This window comes from Aedes albopictus, chromosome 2 (genome assembly GCF_035046485.1).
Source record: "Aedes albopictus strain Foshan chromosome 2, AalbF5, whole genome shotgun sequence".
NCBI lineage: Eukaryota > Metazoa > Arthropoda > Insecta > Diptera > Culicidae > Aedes > Aedes albopictus.
Genome location: NC_085137.1, coordinates 229,518,354 through 229,528,002, shown reverse-complemented (window position 1 = coordinate 229,528,002; position 9,649 = coordinate 229,518,354). Strand labels below are relative to the sequence as shown.

General features: G+C 36.6%; 1 long non-coding RNA gene across 1 annotated transcript in view; it reads left to right on the top strand.

Moving 5' to 3' along the window:
- The first annotated feature begins 3,452 nt into the window (after positions 1–3,452).
- LOC134287952 (uncharacterized) overlaps positions 3,453–9,649 on the top strand; it is a 746,963-nt gene continuing 740,766 nt past the window's right edge. The window contains exon 1 of the long non-coding RNA XR_009997655.1: positions 3,453–3,968. This is a non-coding gene — a long non-coding RNA (uncharacterized LOC134287952). The remainder of the gene's footprint in view (positions 3,969–9,649) is intronic.

The window sequence follows — 9,649 nt, the reverse complement described above, 5'->3', positions numbered from 1 at the left end:
AGAATACCTATAGGTCCATAGAAAAATATAAATAAAATTAAAAAAAAATCAGAAATAGAAAAAATGTTACGAAAAAAATATTTTTTTGAGAAATTTCATGAAAAAAGGTATTTTTTTTTAAATCGCCCTGGCGGAACCTCTAAACGATTTTTTTTAGAAAATCGAAATGTTCTACAAAATGCTTCAAATATGCATATCTTTCATTTAAAGGTTGAGCACCTTGACTTTTTGAACATCGATTTTTTTGGGACAGTCTATTGGACACCCTCAGGTATATATAATTTGGACAGGGCAATTATCTAAATGTTCAGCCATGAATACTGCCAAATCATGGAAGTAGCATAAAATAACAAATATTTTCTTGCAAATAATCAAATTTCTCCGCTTAACAGGCATCTATTTTGATAACTATAACAGTTTTTGTTAAAATCGAGGAAATATCGCTAGACCCACAGAAAACGCCTCCAAGTATGCAATCGCACAGCATCTCCATGTAGTTCGTCAGATGACCAAAATATATTTACAGTAGAAAACTTGTAATGTATTTTGGACACCACCTATTTTAAGCGTTCGAGATGAATGTTAAGAGATTGACTACCTAATGCTTCTTTATTGAACATTTTTCATTGCAATAAGCCTTTTAAATTTCTTACAATCCTTAATTCAATGATTTTATAGGATTCCAATACTTTTGTTGTGATGGTTAAATAACCAAAACAGTTTTTTAACTTTCGTGGATAAAATGACAATTCAATCGATAAAGTGACAGTTCGACCCGAACAAAAAAAAATCCCCATACAAACTTTAAATGCATTTTTAAAATAGTTCCCGGGCTCCAAAAATAATAAAATTTTGGATTCCAACTAACTTTTTTATAAAATAATCCGGATACCCCTAACGAACCCAATGGGGCACGTTCGGTGTAGTACTAGATTTGTAGTAATGAGCTGAATTTTAGTATGGTGAGAAGGTCAATTCTCCGTTTCTGCAATGAAATGGTGCAAAAAGCGTGGGTATTATGATTCCTTGCCTAATTTGATGCTGTTTGAGCATTACTTTGGATAACTATGTTGTTTATGTTGCAAGAAATGGAGAAACAACAACACTGTTACCCAAAGTTTTGCTCAAACAGCATCAAATTAGACCAGGAATTATAATACCCACGCTTTATGCACCATTTCATGTTTCTACAATGAAATTGACCTTCTCATTATACTAAAATTCAACTCATTACTACAAATCTAGTACTTCACCGATTTGTCCTATTGTTAAGCGTATTTTCAACGCAAGTCATCAGAATAGGGTCTGTTTGATTCAATAATCGATATTGAGAAGTATCTACTTTTATTAGTTCTCCGGAACAAGACATACATCGCCGTCCAAATTACATACGTGTCCAAATAGGGCAGATCGGTGAAGTACTAGATTTGTAGTAATGAGCTGAATTTTAGTATGGTGAGAAAGTCAATTCTCCGTTTCTGCAATGAAATGTTTCAAAAAGTGTGAGTATTATGATTCCTTGCCTGATTTGATGCTGTTTGAGCAAAACTTTGGGTAACCGTGTTGTTGTTTTCTCCATTTCTTGCAACGTAAACAACACAGTTACCCAAAGTTTTGCTCAAACCAGGGGGATGACGAAGGGCCAGAATCATCAACTCAGCATTCGATTCAACATGGCGTCCAATGTTTTTGTTTTGATTGCTTAATTCATGGAAAAAATGCGCTGGAAACATCGACACTGCTTCGCTGCTACATATTGTTCGTGCAGTTGAAAATCGGAATTTTTGACACGCGAAAATCGATTTTTCTCCTAAACCGTGTGTCGGACGTACGTCGGGCACAGTGCGCTGGATAGAGGGCCAGGTCCGCTGTCCAGCGCACTACGTCCGACGTTAGGTTTCACGTATGGATTTTGAGAAAATTCGATTGTCGGGTGTGGGGAAACTTCGGGTTTCAACCGCGACGACAATATAATATTGTCGGGCCGCTACCAAACCGGACTTCGCACAATCAAGTCGCGACGTGACCCAACTCGCGACGTTTTTGAATCATGTTAAAAGTAGTGCGCATCCTTCCCGTTGTTGTCAGCAACACAGCGCACTAGATGCGAAACAGATGCGACACTTGTGGTCCAAGGTAATGGCAATTTTTGATTGAATGTCTGTCCTGATTCCAACCGCATAGACAATATTGTCTATATGGTTGGAATCAAGACCGACATTCAATCAAAAATTGCAATTTTCTTGGTCCACAAGTGTCGCAACTGTTTCGCATCTAGTGCGCTATGTTGCTGACAACAACGGGAAGGATGCGCACTACATTTGACATGATTAAAAAACGTCGCGAGTTGGGTCGCGTCGCGACTTGATTGTGTGAAGTCCGGTTTGGTGGCGGCCCGACAATATCGTGCAAAAGTGATAAAGAAAGAGAAACAATCATCAAAAACAACGATTTTGTTTGAAATGTGTAATTTCCGAAATAAGCACTAGCAACACACGAGCCACACACCCAAAAATCAGGAGCAAGTTAGGGTAAACCGACCCTAAAGTGGGTATCAAAATGCGCCGCACCAAAAACGATGATGGGTAGAGGGGCGATGTACCGAGTTTGACAGCTGTGTCACCCCACTGGCTCAAACAGCATCAAATTAGGCAAGGAGTCATATTGACGATTGCATGAATTTATAGACTCTAGTGCATTTTCGTTCTAATGAGATATAATTTGCACACTCACTAATATTAGTAGGCGTGTGCATCAAAATGTTTGACATTTTTTTTCAAAACAAGAGAGACGAACTCATAGACGACGACCTTCAGCGAAACTTGGTTTTGGGAAAAATTCCGTGAAATGCTGCATCCGGGTGAAACGGGAGTCAAAGAGTATTTTTCCCGGCAAGTTACTCTAGACTGGGCTGTGTGATGCAGCTAATATGGTGCCGATTTTTTGTACCAATCATCTTATTCCTGAATCCTCGAGCCTTGGATAACCAAAATTATAGTTTTTATCCAACATATCCCTACAGACTGAATCCAATCCCTAGCTTTGTCATGGATTTATTAGCTTTCGATCAGTAATCCATCCTTCCCCCATACTGATTTCGGCTCTTGGAATTCCAAAATTATTTCTAAATTCCCCAGGTTTATCTAGCTGGTTCACCAAAACATTGCAGAGCCCAAGATTCACTTTCATTTACTTCGAGAACCCCATGTTACTGAATTCATGACCTCTATTTCGCATGTTTTTCATCGGCTCTACTGCCTTTTTAGATGTACTATGCCGACATGACTGTAATCAAAACAATTGAACTCATCAAACGTTGAGTGAAAAAATCCTAACAGTGAGGAAAAAAGTTGTTGTCGGGGTAACCGTGAGGTTCAGTGAGGAGTGCAAATAATCACTGTGCAAAAATTAGTTGCACAAAAGTCTAATAATTTTTGAGATGCTCAATAATACCGACGATTTTTTAACCATTTCATTGCAGAAACGGAGAACGGATCCAGCTCATTACTTCATTTCTAGTACTTCACCGATTGAGTTTTATTATTTTGAAATTTGAAAAAAAAAATATTTTTCCGTGCAGAAAAGCTGAAAAACATTTCCGACAAAATGCGACGAACATTTTAATTCAGTGCACTAGCGAGCGATAAACGTCAAAGCAAACAAAAACATACAAGCGAATGTTTATTTACGTTTGAACCTTCCTTCGCGAATTCGGTGCCGTTGCCGTGACTTGTTCCGTTTGTTTTAATAGTTATTTTTCTGGGTTTTCGGTACGTTTTTCACCGGTTTTTGCGAAGAGTGCTCACGGTTATCAGTGAAAGACTAATATCGTGCCTACATATTTAAGGTGTTTGATTACATTCCACTTTTAACACATTAGTGCTTTTGTGTGCTTTCGCTCTTTTGCTCTCCGCGTATACAAAACACCTGTTGAATATCATCATCAAGGGCGAATAAAACACGAGCAGGTAAGTCGTAATAAATCTTTATATTTATTAATTATCTCCTCTTAGGTAAATTATAATGTCGAGCTTAGAAACTAGACAGCGCTGTCACCTAAAAGATTCTTACGGGCCCGAAAAGAAAAGAAATGTGTTGAATCAGTAGCTAGTAATAAAGCCATTTTTGCAGCTTTCACTGCCTGTTCCGATACCGGTATTCGAATCGATTAATCGATGTTTTCTGGGTTTGATTTATATTATGCGTAAATAAAAGAAAATATGATCTAATTGTAACGAATATACATACAAAATACAGCACAGTTTGAGTTTTACAATCCCTCCGCTGGTGGCGAATATTCAACAGCTAAGTTAAGTTTAGCAGTAGCGTTTCTCATATTCCGGGGATCAACATACATAGTATTAGTTACAACCTTGTTTACACGATTCAGCGATAAGCAGTTTTTTTAAACGCTGACGCTGTGCTCGTAGTGCAGTAGTACATAGTTTAAGATTAAGCCAAGCGGGATTTTCGGGTGTCCTTAGAATCTAATAGCGAAGTCTGTGAATGCAAACCGCGACAGTGTGCCCCAGTTTGTGAATTCTGCTTTGTCGATCTTGCATCCGGGGGAACCAGTTTTCGATAGCCACTCGACCCTGGAACGAAGAAAAAAATAAATATGAGTGAGATGGTCTAAGCTTAGGTTTTTACGCACAAGGGAAAATATGTCTAAGAATAAAGATCTGTTTCATGTTTTATGTAGGTTTCATTATTGATTTGTTCTAAATAAACGTTTCTTGCGTATTATATATGGTAGGCGTTAAGTCAGAGAGAACCATGTGTCTTTTACTTAATTTCTAGAAAAACGACTTTAATGTTTGCAACTCTATAAGTTTTGAGTTTTTCATCAAATGTTCTTGAATTTTTGCCATAAATCCTCATAACTATTCATCACAGCATCGCTCTGTATTAATCGCGAAAAAAACGTAAAATAAAGCTTGAAACCGAGAAATTGCTAACTAATTGATTGTACTTAGTCCACTCTGACTGAACCGTTTTAGGAAAATCTTCAACCAACTACAGTTCACACTCAAGTTTTTACATATTTGATGAAAAAATAATGCACAAGTAGGACAACAGTTAATAGGAGTAGTGTATAATGTAAGAAGGAAGTTTGAAATTTGATATTTCTTTTATTACACTGTTGATTACCATTTTCAATTTTTATGTTCAGTCAGAGTGGACCAAGTACAACAGTTCAATATCAAATGAAAGGTAGTCAATTAATGAGCTATTTAAGAATTCTTAACTTGAACATTTAAAAGCTAACAATTTTTGAACGTATTTTCATAGTTCGGTACGCTTTTGAAATATTGTAGTTACACAGTTCATAAAATAGGGCCCATATAGCCGAGGCGGTAAACGCACGGGTATTCAGCATGACCATGCTGAGGGTGACGGGTTCGATTCCCGGTCGGTCCAGGATCTTTTCGTAAAGGAAATTTCCTTGACTTCCTTGGGCATAGAGTATCTTCGTGCCTGCCACACGATATACGCATGCAAAATGGTCATTGGCAGAGGAAGCTCTCAGTTAATAACTGTGGAAGTGCTCATAAAACACTAAGCTGAGAAGCAGGCTTTGTCCCAATGAGGACGTTACGCCAAGAAGAGAGAGAGAGAGAGACAGTTCATAAAAAATATTCGGAGGACTGGTATTTTTCAAAAATTCGTTCAGGCAGAGTGAACCAAGCACACAATTCTTAAATAATCGGTACCATCAAATGGGGTAACTTGCAACACTTTTCGATTTTGCAGCAATATCATTTAAAATCTAAACATTTCAAACATACTGTAAAGCATCATGTACACTAATTAGCACGAGTAGAATACTATGCAGAACTTCATTTACCACAATACGTTGCCACCTAAACAGGAGGTGTGAAATACATGCTTGTTGCAAGTTACCCCATCTGTGGGGTAACTTGCAACACATGACATGAAGCTAAGTTAGCTATCATCAAACTGCACTAACATTCTAGCTCTTGGTCATATTATAAGTTTTTGATGTAATGCATGAAAAATTCTTTGAAAAGATGTACACTAACCAATTGAAATATGATTTTTCATTAAAGGGTTGGTAGTTATCATGAGCGACAGAATATCATTTCACAGCGGGTCTTACGTCCCTCAAATATAAAATATTGATGGATCTCATTACTCAGTACTAGTAACAAAATGTCAACAATGCTTAATGTAATATGTTGGAAAGGTTAAGTGAGCCATGTTTAGGTAATTTTCAGTATGAAGTGGTGTTGGCTACTTCAGCTTAAATAACATGATTTAAACACCCATTCAACTATTTACAAAGTTTAAAGCCGTCAATTTGGACATTCTATTGAAGTAATTTACTCCATCTAGGTTCAGAATAGATGTTGGTGATTGGTTTAGAATGTTCATAAACTGAATTAAACTTTCATCAAGGTGAAACATGAATGGAGTTTCAAAATATGGAAGTCTTTAACAACAATGTTTGAAAGTCACGTGCAAAAAATGGTATAATTGAGTTGACATTTGAAAACGAACACGTCACGTCATTAATAAATGATTCGTAAATATTATTTCTATTCTAAATATCGTGAAACATAAATAATTTGTAGAAAGTTTTATTGATTTCAACTGTTGCAAGTTACCCCATAGTGGTTGTCGAATATGATTCTAATTTTTTACATTACTTAGTCGATAAGTTTATCAAACTTTAATCGTTCAGCTAAGGTTACTACTAGGTACCGTAACTACAGGCAAGGTCATCAGACTTATCGCACTAACCATAGAGAGAGGTAAAGCACGATTTTCATACTTGTTTTTATGGCATGAAATGAACAAACCGTTTTAACAGTGTAGCTGAACAATAAACAAAGAAACGTAACTGATTTTTTCACTAAAACAATCTTTGGTTCACATAATTATGTTGACCGAAATGGTGGAGCATACTAGCTTTCATTATTATGAAAAAATAGTTCACATTTAATATATGTCATCGTGTTGCAAGTTACACCGCTGTTGCAAGTAACCCCGTTTGACGGTAAAATCAATTCACACTAATCATAAAACGGGTATTGGCACATTTCAATATGATGCCCAACAGTTACTAAACAAACATATATTGATTTGGAAAGAATTACGAAGAATATTACTTTAACTATTTTTCTTGGAGACACATGGTCCACTTTATCTGCACGCGAAATGCCACAATATGCTTCAACACGATGATCTGTAAAATACTATATTGATCATCATAAAATGGAATTTCACGTGCTTTCTTGATCAATAATCATCAGAAAATGCGTTAGGGAATCATACGATTTGGAAGCGATAAACTATTTTATTTATTGGATTTCAACCAATACATATTTTTTCAACTCTCTTGACATCAAACATATGGTCCACTCTGACTGCACACTATTATCGATTTTTGCAATTCAATCAAAAGAAAATTGGGCTATAACTCTCGTTAATTGTAACATTAAGAAAATTGGGTGAATGTTCCAAGTAGCTTAAGTAATTCTTAATGAAATGCCCTAAAAATCTAATTTTCGTCAATTTTGTTACTTGGTCCCCTCTGACTTAACGCCGATTATATATTCATCGCCATCGGTCTTGCCTTTTAGCTATTCTCGATCTTCACGAGTGTCTTTAAACTGTTCTTCTGTGTTATTTAGAAGAATCCTTCCGTTATCGCGCTATAATCTTTCTGCCCAGATTATAGATCTGCCCAGTAACTCCGGATCTGTAAGTTATTACCGTAATCCGGGGTCAAATTGAACAACAACTTTTGCTGATAACATCAGTGGCAATTGAAATATTGCCAAAAGAATTTCTGTAAAACCAGTACCCAGTGGATCTCCATGGAACCATGTCACAGAATATTGTTCAACAAATTTAAACTTTAAGTTAAATAACTTCAAAAATCGAAAAATTAGAAATGCCACTTTGGGGCGAAATTGATCAGTATACAATTAAGCATCGATTGAAAAGGAAAATTTTCGTCTCCGCTAATTTTGCTCTTCTCTCTCTCTCTCTTCTTGGCGTAACGTCCTCATTGGGACAAAGCCTGCTTCTCAGCTTAGTGTTCTATGAGCACTTCCACAGTTATTAACTGAGAGCTTCCTCTGCCAATGACAATTTTGCATGCGTATATCGTGTGGCAGGCACGAAGATACTCTATGCCCAAGGAAGTCAAGGAAATTTCCTTTACGAAAAGATCCTGGACCGACCGGGAATCGAACCCGTCACCCTCAGCATGGTCATGCTGAATATCCGTGCGTTTACCGCCTCGGCTATTTGCTCTTCTAAAACCGAATAACGCGTTTACAATCTTACAACTAACGGATGGCCACTAAATAACGGGAATGCTTTTAGCAGCTGATTAAAAACAATAGAAGCGTCCATAGAGTAAACATTTTTTTAGACAAAACCATCGTCTATCTATCCACAAAGTCAGCGTATTTTTTATTTTATGTCAACTTATTCTGTTCTGCAGAAAACGACATTGAAACAGGAAGCACTATCAAAACACCTTGGACGGCTCTACTGATTGCTCAAAACAACCGTAAAAAAAGTTAATAGTAAACCATTATAAAACTAAAACCCGCCCGGTTTTGAATGAATTCCACATTTCGGCATCCCAAGAAACAGATCCTGAAGGAAATAGAGGAAAACTAGCAAAACCAATAAGCATGATATCATTTCACATAATAAAATCTTCTTTTGTGACATGGGCTGGATAAATCAATATAATGCCTTGTTAAATAACAAATATTTACATCAAATCACATTTACACATTGAACAACATGTAAATGGTTCGTTATAAAAAAAATAGCACAAAAAAGTTCAACAATGAACCGCAGTGCACAAATTACATCGACACGTTTTGGTGATACAGAAAAATAACATTTTTTGGAAATTTCTATAAATGTCATTTACGGGAAAAGGCTACAACCAAAGCAAAAAAAAAAACAAGTCAGTATCCCCATTTTTTCTTATTACTGTTTGAGTGTGTAGATGCTAAAGGTAGCGGAGAAACCATTTATTTTGACCAACGATTTCACAGACGCAGAAAATGCGTGAAAGTAAACTCTGAAAAGTCGTACAAAGCAGTTGCTCCAACATCACTGAAAAAAAATACTGTACAAATTACTACGTTCAACTTTCTTAAATTTTATATTTTCCATGGACGTACATTGTTAAACCTTTATGATAGTTAAATTCAGATTGCCATTTTTAAAGATCATATATTTTTAAGAGCACATTCAAAGCATTCCCGTTATTTAGTGACCACCCGTTAGTGAATTTAATACTTTTTGCAACTCGGCATTATAATATTCTACTTAATACTTGCCATATCGGAGAGGTAACGGCCTACTTTTCCGACCGATACCAAACTATTGCATTATGGTTCATAATGCAACTCATTTCGGTTGCATTATGAATCATAGTGCAATTGTTTGATTGACAACCTCAGTCTGACTTCAGTTTCCACGGCTAGTGCTTGAAAAACTGTGACGGTTACAGCACGGCATGCTTGATCTGAATTTTTGTGTCTTGCACGATAGAGCACGTGGCCGGTCCCATCCAACCACCGCGAAGCACGCAGATATTGATGGGAACGATCATATTCTAGTGAAAATTTGTCTTTCATTGCAAAAACTG